Consider the following 21,176-nt stretch of genomic DNA (forward strand, 5'->3'; position numbering starts at 1 on the left):
GGGGGGGGGCTTCATCAAAAGTTATTCAGTGTGGTGATGGCAATCCATGTCACATGTCTCGTAAATTCACAAACTCCTATCAGGAAAGTCACTTTCTGCTGCCTGCAGAATGAACATGAATGATGGGAGCGTGCACGACGGGTCAGGGTCTTCTAAGGACACAGCGGCGTGCGCGTACACACACACACGCACACACACACACATGCACACGACTTGTACATGAAGGCAGATGAGCACAACACAAGCAGACAGGAAGGGGGGGGGGAAGAAAGCATTTGAATTGTAATTAGCACAAGCCACCCAGTCTGACAGCCTCGGAGGCATTAAAGCGGAAGCAGGACGTCACAGAATCCTTTGAATGTGGTACTTTGGGCTACAAAACAAAGCTACAGACAAACAAACACTGGGCATCATTAGCAGCTGCTACACACGTGTTAACAAGGATGGAGCTGCAACCAGCCAGCCTGCAGCCTAGACCTATATGTGGAGAATTATTGCTTTCCAAGTGAATCATTTTTTTCCTTTCTTTTTTTACCCTCTCAGACTGCAATTAGACAGTTATCTCATCCAAGCCAGACTATTGAAACTTAATATAATATGCAATAGTAATATATTTGAGCTTGAGCTCTATAGCACCTCAGAGATTTAGCCCAAAAAAGCCTCATGAAACTGGTTTAAAGGGGAGATCAAAGACAATAAATAGCAATAAAAATAATCATTAAACATCACAGATACAGCTTGACAAAAATTCTTCTAACAGCTACTACATATATTACTTGGCTCACCAAAAACAGAAGATTCTGCTTGTAAAGTCATTTTTAAGAAGATTATTACCAAACAAAAACACATAAAAAGGGGAAGCTCTCACTCTGTGAGAAAACGAGACCACCCCATGCAATCAGGAGTAATCAAACCTTAATTAGGAATCATTAATTAAATGCATTTGGGAAAGGCACCTAATGTTAAAGGTAAGACTCGAAGAGGTGACTCGAATTAAATTCTGAGTGAGGATTAATGGTTTCTGTCCAAAGGAAATCCTCCTGGGTCCTGAAAATGTTTTCCTAGAGGTCAGTGGTGATCAGGGAGAAAGAGAGGGAGGGAGGAGGAGAAGGGGGAGAGCAAATGAGAGCGAGATAATTAGATAAGTGCTGAGTTTAGTAAAACTATTCTTTGACATTATTCTTCTGTTTGTCAGTGGAGATGGACTTCTCTCCACGTGTTGGCATCTGCTGCAGCGAGCATGGTGGCCAGAAAAACTGCAGGACTCACTTCACTGCTCTGTTGTGCAGCTCTCAATCACCTTTTACTCCTACCACCTTTTTATTTTTTTTTTTCTTCCATCACTACCCCCTCCTCACCCCGTCCACTTCCCCCGCGTCCCCCAGCATGTTGGCAGGCTTGCGCTCCGTGCCCGGTGCTCTGCGGGTATGTCCATTAAAGCTGTGGCGGGAAGGACCATTAGTGCTGCGCTTCATTTACTACGGCCCAGCCTCTAAATCAGCTGTCAGACACCCCGAGCCATTTGTACAGAGTCACAGTTCCAGCTGTTAGATGCACAGATGCACAGTCTGTACACTGCAAGTCACTTCGCAACTGCCCAAACTATCCACCAGGTCTTTTTTCCTTTATTACATAATCTTGTCCAATAACTGATCTCACTCTTGACCCATTTCATTTTTTGTCTTGTACTTTTTTTAATTCTTTTTTAGCATCTTTCAGTCAGATGCCTGTAAATATACTGTATATTACTTGAAGTGAAGCTAATCAGGCGTTAAAGTCTCCTGTTTAGGCGTGATTCAGTTGTTAAATTTAGCTCCTAAAATACAGTTTCTACCATTAATGATCTTTTATTACTTTATTTTCTTCCCCAAAATCCTTTTTTATTGCAGTATTCATGAGTTGATAATCTGTGTGGCTCCCAGGTAGCTCTGTACAAGATTTCAAAGTCAAATTTATAACTTTATTATAGACAAAGGACTCACCACTTGCTTATTTTTGGAACCTTAAGCATTAAAACTTAATGCTTAAAACACAAATCATTTAAAAGAGCCGAAAGTGTTCACAAAAGACAAAAATTCAGCTTTTGCCGTCAGCACTTTCGGACTTTGACACAACTTGCTTTGTAAATACATGCAGGTTATTAAGTCCTTTATTTAAAAAACAAAACAAACTCAGCATTAAGTGAGTCAGCTTAATTTTGCACTCATTAGTACCGAACAAAAAAACAATTATGTCATGTTTTACTGCAGAATGCATGTCACAAATATATAACTAATATATTCTATCAATGAGCTGTAATATTAAGCGTGTAATTAAAGCTGACCTCTGTGTGCTGCTCCTGAACTTTAGTGAGATGACAGCGCAAACACCCCTTCAGGACCACGGACAGTGACCATCTGTCACAGATCACATGATCCGGAGCCGTCTGCGCCTGACCCCCAGCTCAGCCCCCAGGGCGGCGCCGCACCTGCGCCCGGTCTGGGTTTTTGTCAAAGAGGGCAAAGAGAAACATTCAGTGGCTCTAGGATTTGCTGGGACTTATATGACATCTGCTCCTCTGTACAGTGTGTCGTACAGGCCGCGACACGCTGAGCCACTGTGAGGAGAACGACGGCTCAGCTGCGACCACTTCGCAAAGGTGATCAGGTCTCAGGAGCTAGCTACTCTGCTACTCAAACCTTTAATGAAAAATTGAATTTCGGCTCATATTTGCATACTGAATAGAAAATGAAGTGGGAGGAGTGGTCTCCTTACTGTGATTTAGCATTTCATACTTCACCCTCAGTGTTAGACAACATAGAAACACGGTAATCTCAAGGACAATAGAAGGTGCTCAGTGTGTGAATGAACCACAGGCTTTATGTAAGTTTTAATGTTGGATCTCCCCTCTGTCCTCCCCACTCATGTTACTTCCGGGTAAAAGTTTACTGAAGGGACAGAAAAATTCACAATCACAGTCAAGATGCAATAACCCCCCTGCAGATAGGTGGTTGCTGAAAATTTTACAAATAATAAACACAGCTTATGTAAAACTAGTTTACATAAAAAACAGATTTAACCGCCAGAAGAATTATCTTGCTTCAATAGAGTGCTGCAGGGATGAAGTTAGCATCACCCTGGTTCCCTCCATAAACAGCCACCGGGAATTTTGCATAGGCTTTTGTATTACTGCAGAAAATAAACTCTGTGACAAACAAAAGTTTATGATACTGATACGTTTCGTTCAGCAGGATAATCTCACTTTTATCATGTTTGAAGCCTAAACACAATCGCGAGAGGTAAAATGCTAATGTAAGGGTATAAACGTCAGCACGACACCACTGTCACACGACTTCAACATCACCATTGCTAAACTTGAACTAATCATTTGATTTCCACCCAGACTGGTGAGTAGATCAGTTTTCATGTTCGGTGTGACCACGTTTAACGTCCCCCGACAACCTCCGTAGTCTCATTTGGACGCTTGTTAGCAACTGGACCTTTTTTAAGAGACGTAAAAGCTTAAAGAAATCATGACGGGGGTATTTACTGACGTATTTTATGTCGTAGAATAAAATGTGAAAATATCTTGAGTGTGTGTTAACCAGAGACCTTATTTCAAGTAAAAATGTTCATTCAAATTACCCAGACTTCAGGATGAGGGAACTGGAAGTGCTAAGATGTTAACTAATTTCCTGGTTTGAAGACTCATTCCTGCAGAACTCTATTATGAGACTCAAAATGAAACTGTTATCAGTCGTGCTGTGACACATTCTCATCCTAAATCTCTTAGCTTAAAATGAATAAAACCACATAGTTTATGATGGTTAATTTTTCTTATTAGTTGTTCAGTTATTTTTGGTCCTTTATTTACTGGAGCAACAGTAAGGAAATGACAGGAAATTACGGGAGAGAGAATGACGGAGAATGATTTTCAGCAAATGTTGCTGGATGGACGTGAAGCGAGGACTCCTGCCTCAAATCTCAGGTATACGGACCAGCCACTGAAAACCGATCTTTAAACTCAAGTGAATTAAATAATTTGAACTGGAAAAGGGTTAGGGGTTATGGTCAGGATCTGTAAGTAATACTACAATACCCATCATCCTCAGGGGCCACTGATACAGTGAAGATCCCAGCCAGAGGTGTGACAGCTGTGGCTTCGCTGCTGCATTTGGGAAGAACACTCTGCACAACAGAAGCTGAATTCATGTTAGAAAGTTGAACTGGTGTAAACTTCTGAATGTTGCATCAGCTTTACAGTATTATTGAGCTTAATTTTGCCTTCAGCGAGGCACACAACACAATTTTAAGCTCTGTGAGTGGATATTTCTCACAAAAAATGCTCCTTGCTTGGTTTTTGAATGTGAACTGTCTTAAAAAAAAAAAGTCCCATATAGTATAAAGGGAGATTTCCATGTAGTTTTTGAGTAGGTCTAAGTTCTATATTAATACTGTGAAAGTATCAAAGCCTCAGTCCACAGAGAAATGCACACAGCCTGTATTCAGAAACTGAGCCTTAAAACCAGCCGTCAGGACTTCTGGAACTTTGTGATGTCACAACAAAGCAGTCACCAAGCCCCGCCCACCTGGACCCCATCACCCAAACCTTGCAGGATTTGGTTTCTCTGAGTGTTTTTACCTGAAATCTGCTTTATTTTTAATGGATCACTCAGAAAACAGTCAGAAAACAGCCTCACCGACCTGCTGTTACTAGAGCTCCACAGAGAAGCCTGAGAGAGGAGATGTAAAACTACTTTTAAATGGTTTTTGGTTCTTAAAAACCCACAAATATATCTTCTTATGGATGAACACGTCAATAAAAACAACCGGGGAAAAAAGTGAATCTGCAGCTTACTTGATATAAGTGCAGACGTGTAAAACTGCCAGCATTATTTCCTGTATTCCTGTTTTATACATCACTTCCTTTGTATTTATCCTCATTATAAAAGAGCTTTCTCCCAAAATACAAAGTTATGTGTCAGATTATAAAAGCAAATGTAGGTAGGAAGATGACCTTGGAAAAGCACAATGGTCTACATGTGTTAGCTGGATTGAAAGAATTTTCTGTGGAAAATAAATCGTATTCTATTTAAAGATTATGAGACATAATGATGGGTATTTGGTTGTCATGGTTGCCTTTCAGTATGCTGGGGTGTTTATGTCAGTTTGTCAGCTGGCTTAGTCATTTGACCTTGGCAAATTCAAACATATTAATGTGAAACAAAAGCAGGTGAGTGGGCTACATTACAGTAGCACTGTCTGTCCCTTGATAAGCCTTTATTAAAAATTATTACCTGAATAGCTGGCGAGAGAGCAACGAAGACGAATCGAGGGAGTGAAAGAAGTGTGGAGGAGGCTGGTGCAGATGAGAATGCACAGTGTGTATGCATGCCTGTGTGTGTCTGTGTGTGTGTGTGTGTGTGTGTGTGTGTGTGGCATTCAAGGTGGCAATTTTCCTGTCAGCAGCCAGCAGAATGATTTGATTTCTTGGTAACAATAAGGGATTCATGTATACAGATTGAGTCAGTGTTCTTGAGCGTCCGAAGGTTACAGCTGGAGTGTTTGGACAGATTTACTGAGAAAATGTGGGGAGGCTGGGGGGGGGGGTCTGAGAGCAAATGAATGTAAGAGTGAGAGCATATATATATGGGAGAGGGAGAGCGAGAGGGGGGGGGGGCTCTTAGTCTGTCTTCATTATCATTTCACTCAGCAGCCGATGCGGCTCTTCACCCAGGCAGGCTGGTGAATAGGTGAGCGGCACAGAGATGTGGAGGAAGGCTGAGAGAGGAGGGGCAACAACCGCTATAGGTGCATCAGTGGGTGGGTTGTCACGACGACGGGGCAATTCTGACCTCACAGATTTTTTTGAAGAGCAACGCCAAGACAGATGCGCGACGTCTCGTGTTTATTAGCAGTGATGAGACAAAATAACAGAGTTTAACCACCCGGAAGGGCTGCCCGGTGCAGTGGCGTGACGCTAACAGGCCTTTTCATTTTTTGCCTTATTATCATACATCAGAACATTTATTCTGTCTGGGAAATAATCACACTGCTTTGTCCAAGTCGGTGGTTGAATCAGAACACAGGCATCATGACATGCATAATTTAACAAACTACAGGAAATGACCTCTGCCATTCCGCACACATGAATATTAGCAGACGTTTCAGCTACGCTGTGCTGCTGGCACAGTGTTGTTTGCAATTACACATTTGGCTGAAGCTCTTTTTTCAGTTGGCTGTACTCTCTTCCGTACATTAAGTTTTCTCCACATCAGGCGCATGAGAGAAATTGGTCAAACCCCTTTCCGCCTCCAGAAAAGTCTAACTTCAAAACAATGTAAACATGTCGGGATTGTTCTTTAAGGGGGAGCGTGGCCCGTGCGTACGCGATAGATCGGGGGAAACGAGGATGCTGTGGACGTTTCATTTCATGCCATCAATGTTTTCTTTGGTCCCACATAAAAACTGCATAAAAAGCAGCCACGCTGAGATAGCTGGAAGACGAATTGGGAACGTGGTGTCACAGATACCATTTTGGCTGTCAAGTCCGACTCATGTCTGATGCTAACTATCGCCTCAATAACCCTCTAAATTTGTTGGATTTGTTCTCATTCCTGAACCCTGATTTTGAGAGGTTTATCTTTCACCATTTCTGAGATGGGGACAAAGGAAAAAGGGCATTTTTATTATCAGTCAGCTGTATCTTCATGAATCAAACCACTTGACTCATGAGAGTATTGTGTAGTTGTCTTCTAGTGTCTCTTTAAAAAAAGCAGCCTATGTCAATAAAAACAAAACAATTATGACAAATTCTCTTTGCCTGTCACGGCTCAGGACTCGTCTTCAGCTCAGCTTTACTTAAAGTTTGCAGTCGAATGGAAGCGAAGGGGAAAAGGGGAATGAACAGAACTGGCTTTTATACTATGGAGCTAATAAGGAAATGAGGAACAGGTGTGTAGGTGGGTGCTGGGAAATGACGCTGTGGCTCTGGAATGACGGGAGAGTTAGTGTATGGGGGAAAAACAGGCATGTATGAATGAATCAGAGCAAAACCTTGAAAGTAGCCCATCAAATTCACTGTTCTCACAGCTGAGGATCTGAGCACAGACACCACTATTATGTGAATGCTTGAGCAACAATGCATCCTCATAATTTGTAATTATCTCATATTGTTCTGGAGGTGAATAGGCCTTTATTGCCCAATCCATTGAACTATGCCGTGTCCTATTATTAGCCAATCAGAATAACATCTTACACCTTACAGTACATGGTGATAAATGTCTGGTCATAGTAACGCCTGCAAATGATGAAAAATGACCATTCAATTGTGGTGGAGTTATAGCAGTTTTGAAAAGGTTTTCCTGTCTTTGTCTCAAGTACAGGCCTTTTCAGGTCCCCTTTTGTGGACCGCATAGGTCATCTGTATTATAAATTTGAATATCAATGGTCTCTATTGTTAGCACCTCCTATAAAATCCCTTTAGCCTCTCTCTGCTGGAAACCGCTTGCTCATTTTGTGCCCCCCCCCCCTTTGTTTGTTTCTGTGCATAATAACTGGGTGTTAACACCACGTACGAAGATGCATCAGTGGGACGTTCACTGCACCTCAACACTCAACTGACATGATAAACGTTTTTAACATTTTAATATGTTATATTTGTTTGGTTTTCTGTTTTATTTTCCCATTTGTGTTATGTCACTCGTACTACAATAGTTTGAAGACAAATGCACCTTAAATAATTCGCTCAACAGTCAAACATTCTGCAACACAATTGTTTGTTTTTTTTGACTTGCTACTGAATGTAATCAGTACAGTGTTTCTTCTAGGATTTTTTCAGCAGTGGGGGGCATGCTGTCTGGGTGGTGGTGGTGGTGGGGGGGATCGGTGGCGGCAGGCATACACAAATGACCGAATGAGCAGTTGACAGCAGATTTTACTTTCAAAACCTATTTATTGGCTGGCCAGTTGAAAATGGCTTTTATCGCTACCATTGAACTTTTACAATATATATCTCAGCCATATACAATGTCAAGAAAAATAAATACCTTCGGTTTGTGAAAAATAAATGTTACTTCAACTCTAACCAGTTGAAAATGTAAAAAGTAAAAAATAAGTAAAACAATAACATTAAACTAGAAAATTCCAGGGAAATTTTGAGTGTCAAGGGGGCTACTGCCGGGATGAGTACATGATTTATTTCCAGTGTTCAAAACGCTGTCACTCAAACTTTGAAGAAAAAGTGATTTGCACTCCTCCTTTGAGTGCTCACAGTTTGAAAAGTTTACATGTTATGTAAAAACAGTTCCTGTCTTTTTGAGAGAGCAGAAGTTTTCCTCCGTTTTATAGTTTGAATCACATTTCTACGTGCAGGTATGAGAGAGCTGGGTGACTAAGAAAAAAGGTGAAATTTTGTGGGTTTTTAAAGAAAATTCCAATGCATTCCTAATGCATTATTTATTCCCAGTATTTTGGGAATAACTTTGGGAAAAATTGGAATTTTAACACCAAAAGATTACATTAAAAGAGTGAGTAACGTAACGCTAACAGCATTATATAGTTTACACTCACATCACACCTGATTACAAGTGTGAACATTAAAATACTATTTTTTACCTAACCATCATCATTTACGAGTCAGTAAAAGGCTTATGATGCTACCTGACTAGCGTCTTCTTCATCTGTTGTTTTTCTCTTCTTAGAGAAGTATCTGAACGAGCTCATCTGAAAATGCAGTCAGAACAAGCGGCAAATAGCTCTCCGACACAGACACTAATGCTAATCCTCATCCAAACGAAACAGCAAGTCTGACAAAAGGTTTGGAGGAGACGAGAAACAACAACTGAATTACATTAAATCAGAGCTTAATGAAGCAAACCAAAGAATAGAGGAGGGAGAAACACGTATTGAAAAGATTGAAGATCGGTTTCAGAAAGTCGAAATTTTGTTAGGCAGGACGATAAAAGTGATGAATCAGCAAGAACAGAAACTACTTGATCAAGAAGGGAGATCCCGGATTTACAAAGACGAGTAGAAAATATTCCAACTTGAGTTAAACCTTTTTTTTTTTAAAAACTTATTTAGGGGCTATACGAGCCTATTTTATAAACGTATGGAGCCAAGAAGAAAACAGAAAGAGACTGGAGGGAAATAAAAAGAAGAAGCTGGATTTCTGGTTGGTGTTTGCAACAAATATACAAATGACTCTGTTTCCATCTGAACGCACCTTGAAAGCGGCAATAATAGTTTTACATCCCAATAGGGGGCAGAGGAGGCTCGCTTGTTAGCAAGCAGTTGGCTATTTACACATCCAGAATGAGAGTCAATATATCATTTGTTTTAAGTCGTGTTTGTGTCCAGCTGATGATATAAGTCCAATATTCATTCTCTGTAAGCCTGAACTATACAGCCCTTAGATAAACACAGATTCACACACATATACTGACAGGAACTACAAGAGAGCACGCTACTGATAACGGGACATCAAGGCTGTACATGTCGTTTCCATGTAACCGAAAGGTCAAACATGAGGAGGCACAGGAACCACTCCAAACCCTTCCTGTTTTTGCATCTGTCAGGACAGATATGAACTGCACATGAAGGTTGACTAATTATCCTTATCTTCAAGAAAAAGCAAATCACAGAGTGTCACAACAGTGTCTTTGTACCTGAGCATGTGAGATTGTATGTAGTGCCACAGGCAGGTGGGATAAATAAGAGGTGTGTGTGTGTGTGTGTGTGTTCTGCTAATTAACAAATGATGCACGGTGATGGCTTCATTCATACCAGCCAGTGCCCACACTCGTCGCACCACACTCGCCCACACATGTAGCTACACACTCTCTCTCTCACACACACACACACACACACACACACACACACACCAGGAGATTTTTATGCCTTTGATGTTTACTAGATATCCGCTGTTCTCTTCCTGTGGCTGTCAGCACTCAGGCTCATCCCCGTGCTTCTGTTTGAAGTTTAAACAGTCATTTGGGATGCATTCGTCTTTTCCTCATAAGCCTTCAACAGTTTTTGCTTTTTATCCAGCGGTCCTGCTGGGGCGCATTAACAACAGTACACCACTATCGCTTTACATCAGATGTAGGACAGAATCCCTTCAGATGCCATCGTAAATCTCTGGACTGCTGGAGTGTGTTTGTGTGTGTGTACATAGGAAACAATGCCCTACAGCACTCGACTGGCCCAGCCTCCGTGTCCACACTTCTCTTACTCCTTGTTAAAAGGACCTATTTGTAAGTTTTGCTATTGCTACTCAGCAGACGTTAGCATCAACAGCTGTCCAGTCTCGCCTATTAGTATTAGAAACCACTACAGTGTTTTGAACCTGCATCAAACTGGACTTCCTCAGCTTCACCTAAAATGACTGAACAAATAGTTTCTACTGGTATTTTAGCAAAGTTTACACTGGTGCTTACTGCCTCCAGGAAATAGCCACATGCTAACACTCTATAGTCTAAAGTATAAAACTGACACAAGCTTTTGGCTCCTCCCACCTCAGCCTTAATACACTGAAGGACATAGAAAATACAGAGAGAGAGAGAGAGAGAAAAGTGTTATCTTCAAAAATACTTAAGTGATGTTGGACCAACAAGCACACTGGCATGCTCTCTTTAGGCTGCACTCTAAATCTTTATGTACACATTAAATGTCTTATCAGTCTTATCAAAGTTGGGCAACAGTTCCTCAGTAGAATTGCCCTTTTAACAAAAAGATTTTCTAGCTCCAGGTGAATAGATTTCTTTGCGCACAAGAGACTGATGGATTAAAGCTCAAATTGTCACCTAAGCAGCAGCTTCTTCCAAAGAAAGTTGGAATCACAACGGTGTTGAGATATTTCTCTCATTTCTTCGACATCCTCACAAGTCTACGAGCCACGTTTTCTGGGAAATGAGATGAAACTTTTCACTGTTATCAGTCACACGGAGCCATAAACATAAGGAGCCGTGTTGTGCAGCTCAAATTCATGACTGTATTCTATCTAACAACCGTAAAAAATATGACTTCAGTTTTGTGGTTATGCACCAGCAGCTTCCCTAAGAGACTGCTCTGAGTGCAAAAGAGATTGAACATATTCCATGTTGTTTTCAGTAACGAGTCTTCTTTAGAACTGGTCCCACAACAAGGATGTGGAGTCTTTAGAGTCGTTTTTCTATCTCTTCCACTGCATTAGGACTGTCTCTTGACACACACACACACACACTCACACACACTCACACACACACACACACACACACACACACACACACACACACACACACACAGTCAAGAAGACCAGTGGCTGAAAGTAATTGCCTTTTTGCTATTGCTAATAATAGTTTATAATAAATGGTAGATAATTGCCCAAACACCGTATTAAGACATACTGCACCAAACAGCAGGTTAAAGGCGGTAAAACATTCGCTGTAGATAATAATAAGACAAACACTCACCTTTCAGTGTTAGGGGAGTTACGTAACGTCAGGCCTGTGACTCGTTCGCTCTCAACAGTCACAACCTATAAAATGAAGGGTCATGTGATCGACGTAAGTAGCGAGCTGACACATTCTGGTCACTCTGTGCGATACTATTTATTTATTCATGTGATATAATTGATCCACACACACACACACACACACACACACACACACACACACACACACCAACCCGTATGAAGGCGATTAACTGACCCCCTGCTTCCCATAAGATCAGTCACCAAGACTGTCTCATCTGAAGCAAGCAGGGGTTTCAGGTCTATGGATCTGTGTGTACACATGTGTCCATGTGCCACTGTGTGTGTGTGTTTGTGAACACATGTGGGGGCCACACACTGCTGAGATTTGATCTAAATTAAGCAGCTGATTCATTCTGTAGGAGGATGTGAGCGCTGCAGGTTGGACAGGATGGTCACTCTCACACCTTCTCTTTACTGGAGTTCATAAATGGCTCTTAAACTTGTTACTTCTCGTGGCACTGCATCTTATGTGGTAGGATTCATTTAACAAGCAATCAGGCTGAGAGGTGTAAAGGCTTAATGGGATATCAGTCAGCCATTTAGGAAACACATTAGCATGTGTTAAATATTCACATTAATGCTACTGAAAAATGTATTGTGGCTCCATTGAAAGATCATTTCTGCCATTAGTCAAACATTAAACCTGCTTGTTATTGTAGCATTTCTGGGCTGTTTGACCAGAATTGGGTTCCAACAATCCGAAACATCAGATGGTGACCGTGTGTTGTGTAAATAAATCACTACACTCTGACCTCATCCTTCCATATGGAGGAAGTATATTCATGTACATTCAATGGAGTCTCTTGTATTTCATCTCACAGGGAGAATTCTGCAAGTAAATGACGTTATCAATCTGCTTCTCAGGCAAATGGTCACTGTGTGTCATGTTTAAGTCTTTTTGTGAACAAATTTAAGCTATTCTGTCGGAAAAGTGAGCATGTGCTCCTCACTGTGCATTATTGCACAGGTGACTCAGCAGTTAAGAGTTCACCACCAACTGGCAAAGCAGAGTCTCTCTTGTCCCAGCCAGCGGGAGTCTTTCATTCTCCACATCGGACTGATGATAGAGGGAACGGACTGTTCAGACTGTCACGAGCTTTCTCTGCCTCACCGTGAATGCTCACCGACTATATGGAACCCAGTCTGTAGAAACAACAACAACAACAATCTGCAAGATAGCACCCCTCTCCTTGATGGCTGTGCAATAACACATTCAACATATGTCTTTGTTGTTTTTTTGTAGCATCTGTAGCACCTCCGCATGTAAAATGTTGCCCCCGAAACAAGTTCCTCTCCAGCACTATTCTGCAGGCGCCCAAGATGATTATAATTGATTTAAAGAAATGCAAACAAACAGGAATGTTTTTTTTTTTCCCCCCTTTAGCAGAATGAAAATGGGTGCAGCCAGATCGTTCTCCAGCGCTGACACAGCACCGTGGAGACGCAAGACTGACTATACAAAACCAGACTCCTGGAGCATCATGGAAGCAGGAGGGAATAACACCTCTGGGGAGGTAACATCGTAAGAGCTTGACACATGTTTATGAGTCAGTTATAGTAGTTATGATTTAAGCCATGCTTTGATTAACCTGCTAAGGTGTCCCGGGGGGAAAATGAGCTGCTGAGTTCTTATTAACCCACCATTCCTCCTGTTCTCTGTGCAGTGTGTACAGATTTCCTTTGGCAGAATACTGTCTGGCCCCAGATCTGGTGAGTGGTAATTTGTTTTAACACATTTATGTTGATTATATGCAACATACAAGCATGTAATTTCAAGATTATGTAATGAAGCACACCCTCAGGCCCTTATCGTGTCATTTATATTTCTTTAGTGGTGCATTCCCAAACAGACACTGACAAATGATATTGTCCTGCCAACAGTGGCACCAGATCAGAAACGGTTACATGTGTCATTATAGGAGGCCAGTGAAGTGTTGAAGGGCAGCTTCATTATGCGTTTAAGAATTGTATTAGTTTGCAATCTGATCCAGTATTTGGGAGCCTTTTCATAAAGATGATTTTTTTTTTTTAATGTTCAGAATCAGGACAGGTGTCAATACAAAATGACTGGAAATATTATATTCTTTTTATAATCCAGGATGTTTGTATTTTACTGCACATGAACAGCTGAGATGAATTCAACCTCACTCTTAACAAACTTTTCCAGCTTCCTGCAGAGTTTATAGGTATTTATCTGCTGTTATTTGCCACTTTCATGCGAACTGGTGCAGAAATAAGCAGTGTGTTTTTTTACGGATGAAAGTCTCTGTTTTTGTTACAGGCACACGTAAGAATTTGTGTTCTCACAGGGTCTGAACTCGATCCTGGCAGGATGCCCGCCATTGTCGTACCTTGACTTCAAAGTATTTAATTTGCACCAACTTGTTTCAACACGGCATGTGGTGGCACCGGATGTGGCAGGCGGTACGGCAAGATGGGACTCATCTGGGAGATTTACGTTCCGAGGGATCACATTTGCACATTTGACAGGAGCACAAATTACAATGTAACAGACACAGATTAAGCACACTTCAGGGCACGGACAATCCCTTAACACCCCTATCTGACCACAGCAGGATCTGTCTCCAGTCAGACCAAACACAAACACTGGATCCAAGCCAAACAAGCTGCACATATCAAAAATGTCACATTAAAAAGCAAAGCAGAAGGTGAGAGAGAATGAGAAATGGGCTTGTGGAAAAATGATCAATGAACAAATGGCTTGAAAGCTGTCAAGGTGAACTATATGTATGGCTTCACTTTAGTATATTAACACTAGCTTTAGACTACCAAGTTTAAGTTACTGTCCTGATAAGACTCGCTCTCTCTGCAAGAACTTAATGTAGCTTACTAAACTGTTTTAAAGGTCCCATATTGTATTGAGGTAGATGTTCATGTCTTCTTTGATTATAAAGCAGGTCTAGGTTCTATATTAATACTGTGAAAGTATCAAAGCCTCAGTCCACAGAGAAATGCACACAGCCTGTATTCAGAAACTGAGCCTTAAAACCAGCCGTCAGGACTTCTGTAACTTTGTGATGTCATAATAAAGCAGTCATTGCTCTCAGCCACGCCCAACCTGTTGTTGCTAGAGCTCGGGAGAGAAGCCTGAGAGAGGGGGATGTAAAATTATATTGAGATGGTTTTTGTTTCCTAAAACCACAAATATATCTTCTTATGGATCAACAGGTCAAATTAAATGTCGGAAAAGTGCGTAAAAAGCATGAAATATGGGACCCTTAACTTTTTGTTTAGTTTGACTGCTTTAGAGGTTTTTCTTCTGTCACTCCAATATCCATAGTTAAACATACAAGTGCATTCACACTTTCTTTTGCATGAATTACATATGCATACATTAAATAACAAATCTAGATGGAGCCAATTCTATTCCCAAATATGAAAGATGTATACAAATATCATACCACTAAAAGAGATCTTGAGGCTTGAAGTTGCATAATTCAAGCTAAATTGAAATAAGGTTATTCTTTGTGGGATGAGTTGAGGTGTTTTGCTTACACTTGGACCGCTGAGATAAAAAAAAAAAAAAAAACATTCAATACTGTTCTCATTTTGAATAATAATTCAATTTTACTGCCGACGTTTTTAAAATTCACATGAGACAAAACAGGGGCCTGCATTTGCATTTGCACAGTTAAATGAGCTCGTTTAACTGGCTCTACCCCTGCTGCTGTCTAATTAGATTCTAAGCAATACCTGATGGGGGGAAGTTTCACTCTCTGTTAAAATCTGTAAATTTCAAATTAGAAAATCATCACCACAGACCACCTAAAAAAAATTTTTTTTTTATGGCAATCTCTTATTTATAAGAAACTCTTGAAAAATAATAATTGAGCTTGTGGGCAGATAATTTGTTTTTAATGTTTGTTTTGTTGTACTGCAGATGTAAAACCACCTGTTATCGTGCACATACACGTTTGCATCCACATTACCGTGACACTGTCACCATCACACCATGAGAACCATTTTTCATACCAGTCGACACACGTCAGATTTTGTTGCTTGGAAGTAACCACCCACTACTCATCAGCAATTGTTCTGATTGGCTAAGCTCAGATGAATTTACAAGGCGGCCTGGGGTTAGGCGGAAGGCACATGGCTGCAGGATCAGTAAAACCTTACCAGCACAATGTATCTACACAAAATTTAGGACCTTTTCTTTGCTTAAAGGACAGCATAATTTATTTTTAACCGCAAAATTTAGGTCACGATATACATGATCAGCACACCTCTCTTGCACACTCGCTGACTCTGCTGATTTATTGTTAGCTTAGCCTGCACACTGCAGCTAAAAAACTAGTGATGAGACTGTCAGGATGGCCCAAATGGCAAAGTTCTTGATCTGCACAACTGCATGTTTTATACATTTTAATCATACTTCAATTTCCGTGAATAGGTATTGTGGGGTAAATAGATTAAAAAACACGTAATGTGGAAATCTTGCAGTGATGGGGTTGATTTTTAAAATAAACCTTTGACACAGCAGAGATTTTGACTTGCAACCACAGGTGTAATAAGTAGCATTAATTATGGCCATATTCGCCATATGTAGATGTTGTATGCTGCTTTTTACTTGCAGTGGCACAAATAGAACAAATCCATCGTTAATATCATCAGTTACACCTTTGCTTTTCCTCCCACAATAAGTCAAAATGTCTGCTGTGAAAAAAACATCTATTGCTAATGTTCCTTCAGAGAGGTGACGGTGACATAGAATCATCTATACAACACCCACGTTTGCATGTGGTGTTGTGAATGGCAGGTGCCAAAATGTGTCCACCAGTTAGTAATGGCTCTTGAAGAATCTGTACTTCTTTTCATACCTTTTGCATTATGGTTTTTTCTCTCAGACTGAATGCTACATCTACTGCAGACGCATGTAAAAATAAGTCTGCAATTACAAATGAGTAAAAAGAGAGCAAACCAAAAAAGACCGGTGATAAGCCAAACAATTAACATACTTCTTTCTCGTGATAGCGGACGACGTAATGGAGGCGTGATGTCACAACTGTAACAAGTATGCGACCCCGACAGGCTATCAAACGTAGTAATAAGCCCTATCACGACAGATTCCTGCTGCCCCTTTGCCTCCAATCGATTCATACTCATTATGTAGAGTAATGGTGTCTGGGAGAGTGTGTGTGCGCGTATGTGTGTGTGTATGAGTGTATGAGTGTGTGTGTGTGTGTGTGTGTATATATCCAGCCACACATTTTTAAAAAATGTGTTTGTGCATGTGCAAGTACCCCCATGTGCATGTTTTATATTACTTGTAATAGTAGAGATATTTTTAATACCCCTCTCCCTGGGCCGGCTGGATGTGAGGAGTCAGCTGGATGTGAGGAGGCGGATATATTAGCATGTGTGGAGGGACGACTGAGCAGACCTTTGCTGTGTGCCGTCTGTACAATCCTTATCTGCCTGGTGCAGGGCCTGCTCCGTGGAACCGAGCCCTCCCAACTATGCTAATGCTAATGCCACCGAAGCGGGGTGGGAACGCTAATGCTCTCATTCCAGACAGGCCATCCTTAATGTATATTATTACCGCCTGTGTGTTCAGGGACGGAGACTCAGCGTAGACTTAATTGATGATATGGCAGTTCAGCTGGGTTTTTGCATGAGCGAGTCAAGTGCTGGTAGGTGTCTGTATAAATGAGCCACCATGAATGCAAACACACACACACACACACACACACACACACACACACGGTGCTAAAACGTCTTTATCGCTCAATCCTTGACTCAAACTCAAACTGCTTCATTGACAATACTGTATTATAGTCTTTCGTACAAGGTTTACATTAGAATGATTCTGTTCTGTCTGAAGTAATAAAATAAATGTATTACTGCTTATATATTTATTTCCGTCTCTCTCCATGGTCCCATTTCAGACTTGTACCTGACGTGTATCAGCAGATGTGTGCACATGTAATCTCTGTAATAATTACAGTTTGAGGGCTTTTCATTCTCTTTCAGCAAACACTATTTTCTCTCCGTCTCTGATGTGTCAATACTGTAATTCAACAACACCGAATGCTGATATTTTCCATGTAGTGAAAAGATTTGATTTAGTGTAACCGGCTTCAAAAGAGCTTATAACCTTAACGTCTTCTCTACAAAAGAAACAGGATTTTTACAGCGGGTTATTTCAAATTAGCTTGTAATCAGACTAATTAGTTACAGTCTATAGAACAGCCTGAGAGTAGGCATGAGTAGAACTGATAGACACACATAACTTATCCCAGTGGAGATGGCTTACATGATTATTGTGTAAGATTTTTGAGCTGGAAAAATGTTATTTCACTGCTGACACTGTGGTATAATATGGAGTAAGTATATTTACCAGTTTAATAACCTCTGAGCTGCAATGTCAAAAGATTAGATCTGCTTATATCTACTATATGTACACACTCTCACTCACTTCCCTAACCCTAATCTTGACTGTCATGAAACATAACCCTTACTTAACCGTAACATCAAGTATTAAACCAACGCCGTTTCCTAGGCGGTACGTTTATACACAACTAAAACGCAACTGTAAATGTATATTCTAGAGGAAATGCAATCAGAAAGATAGATTATGTGTTTTTGTTTTGAATGAAAGAATAAAATGAATGAATGGGAAACAGCAAAATCCTCACTGGCTAATACTGTCCTGATGCTTTCACTGATCTTTACAAAAATAGAAACACAAGAGCGCACACACACACACACACACACACACACACACACACACACACACACAGACGACTCCAAGTCCTCCACGACTGCCCTCAGCCCACAGCCAGAAACATATTCTGGAGGAAGATAAGGTAAAAGAGGAACCTATGGACCTAATCTTTCATTGTTATAGCCTCTTTGCTTTCCTGCTACCTCTTCTTAATGCTTTATAGTCACACTGATCAATACATAAATAGGCTTTTAATGTATCTGATAAAATTAGATCTATTCATTTTCTTGCTGAGTAAATCCAAAAATTCTTCCAGGACCGGCGGGAGAGGCAAACCAGGCAATTGCTTGGGGCCGCCAAAGGGGAACAGGGGCCCCTGATGGCCCCTCATACAACAACAACAATAAACCCCCTTAAACATTTCTACATTGTAGCATCAAATGATTCTCTTCATGTGAGGCGTTTAGGGGACATCTGTAAATTGTAGTGGGGATTGCCACTGAATCTTGAAACATATTACTTGATAGTTTTTTTTTTACCATTGTCTATCAGATTTTGGGAAAGTAGCTTTATAATAAAAACTTCCTTTGTTTGTAGTAATTCGATGTGACCGTACAGCTAATTAAAAGTTAAGTAAGCATTATTGTTGGTGAAGCGTTTGTTATCGATGACAGATTCATGTGAGATACGGAAAAAGTCAGAAAGTCAAATACAAAGAAGACGTCCTGTCCAAATATTAAAAAACTGTCGGGCTGAACACCGGAGGCTTGTGAAGGTTTACCACAAAGCAATTCAACTGTTAAACCTCCAACATCCAGCCATGGTCTGAAAAACACATCACGCTCCCCTCAATCATACCTGTCGGCCCCACCTGTGCTATATCCTCTGCACATCCACTAATGTCATTACATACTGCTCAGGGTCACATTATATCCTGTGTATCACGCTGTCAGAGAGGCGGGGGTACATGGGATCTGGCAGACTCATTTGAACATGGGACACGTGCGAAGGCAGATTAAGGCACTAATTCAAAAATTCCCGCTGATCAAGTGGCAATTAGTGATTCACAAGCTGTTTCCCCAATTTGTCACGAAGCTCTTTGCTGTGGGAGCGTAGCTGGGAGACAGCTCTGCGTAGCCGCTGTGTCTCCACAAACCAAAACACTCACTAGATAGTGCAACTGCAGCTGGCTTGATTTGCCTTTTCCTCCATGCACGTTGTGTTTTTACAAGTTAAAGTGCAGTTTTGCAAACCTTAATTAGGTGTCGCTTTGATGAGTGTTCCTGAATTCATGCTTGATTTGTAACATTAATTGACGCTCTATATACATACTCAAGCGATGTATACAGTATATACCTTCTCTGGTGCAGAGTGTGTCCTCAAAAGTCAGTCAAGTGAATTTCACTTTGTCTTTAATGCAAAAAGTTGTTGCTCAGCCAAACTGTCCACATATAGGCCATATATCATCATTATAGCAACCACTTGTTCATAACCTTTACGTAAATACAGTAATGCAAAGATACAAAGTTCCCCTGAAATTTAAACACAAAAAAAACTTAAACTGTACTGTTATGTGGAATTATAGTAGTATGGTATTTTATTGGAGGGAGAGCTGGGACGAATAAAAACACTTTTCCAATATTTTTTGTCGTGATTAACAACTCACATTTGTGTTCAATCAATATCAGGTGTTATTTTGTACAGAACACGAAATGATTTTGGTATAATTTGACTTTGAAGTTGTAGGTTGTTCTTTAAACAACACACATGTATGTGTGTGTGTCTAAGAGGACTGAGTCACTTTTACAGCCAGACTCTAGTGGTCATTAGAGGAACTGCAGTTTTGTCACTTCTGTGTTGGCTTCATTTTTCAGCAAAACTGATAGAAATGGTAAAAACAGAAGCAGCAGAGGCTAAGATCTCGAATTAAAAAAAAAGAAAATATAAATCAATTAATTAAAAATCAGTGGCGTGCCCTTTTAAGCTACAAAGCAGAAGGAAAATGACCAAAGCCTGAATTTCTTTCTTTCATGAAGCAGCTTCATCAACACTTGACACAAATCTGTTCTGGCCTCCATTTCTGAGTTCATTTGTAAATCCATTATACGATCCCCTATCTCTTCCAATGGGACTCGGGGACTTGACGCAGGGCTGGACAATCAGACAGACATGGATGTGTGAAGTGATATGGGCAGTAATGACAGCAGGTGAGAAGAGAGGGAGCAGAGAGGGAGTAATAGTTTCGTCTCTTCACCCACGCACGATAACCGCTTGCGTACTGTTTGTCTCTATCTGTGGTTAATGGCGGCGGGGACTGGGGGTTGGGTTGTTCAGCGCCAAACCGCCCTCACAACAGTTTGTGAAAGTCACAAAAATGTATCTATTGATTCATGTACGTGGTCCAGCGTCACATCTGTGGTTTAGGCAACAAAAGCACTTTGGTTGAGGGTTAGGGAAAGTGGTTTAAATATATTGCACAAATTGCCGTGGCACTGGGTTGTCAGTGCACACAGAGATACTGTAGGTGGATGTATCTATTCAGAAAACCCACCATGTTATATCCATAGAAGCTGCCAACTGTTATATTTCTCTCATTTTGCTTTGCACATCTGCTGTTTTTTGTTAAATTGATTTCGTATTTCACCCGGTTCAGCATGGTTCCAAATGTCAGGATGAGTTAAAATCTGCAGCTGAGTTTGAATGTTTGCAGCACTGAAAGAGAGAGAGAGAGAGAACACTTCTGCACCAAACCAATTATGTAAACTGCTGTAATGTGGCAGGTTTGACAGTGGCCATGAGCCTGTCATTGTTATGCCTCAAATATAACATTATACCATACTTTAGAGAGTTTTTAGGAATGAAAAAGGACAGAAATCCAAGCAGTTAGAGTGAGAAACAACACTGGGCTTACGCAACACAAGTTTAGAGGTGAAATACTTCCCATATAGAAACATTAAAAGAACCCAGGTAACCTCCTTTGGGTTTTCATTAGAA

The sequence above is a fragment of the Seriola lalandi genome, unplaced genomic scaffold, assembly GCF_002814215.2.
Source record: "Seriola lalandi dorsalis isolate HSWRI2012SDOR001 ecotype SW California unplaced genomic scaffold, Sedor1 jcf7180002054952, whole genome shotgun sequence".
In the NCBI taxonomy this organism is placed as follows: Eukaryota; Metazoa; Chordata; class Actinopteri; order Carangiformes; family Carangidae; genus Seriola; species Seriola lalandi.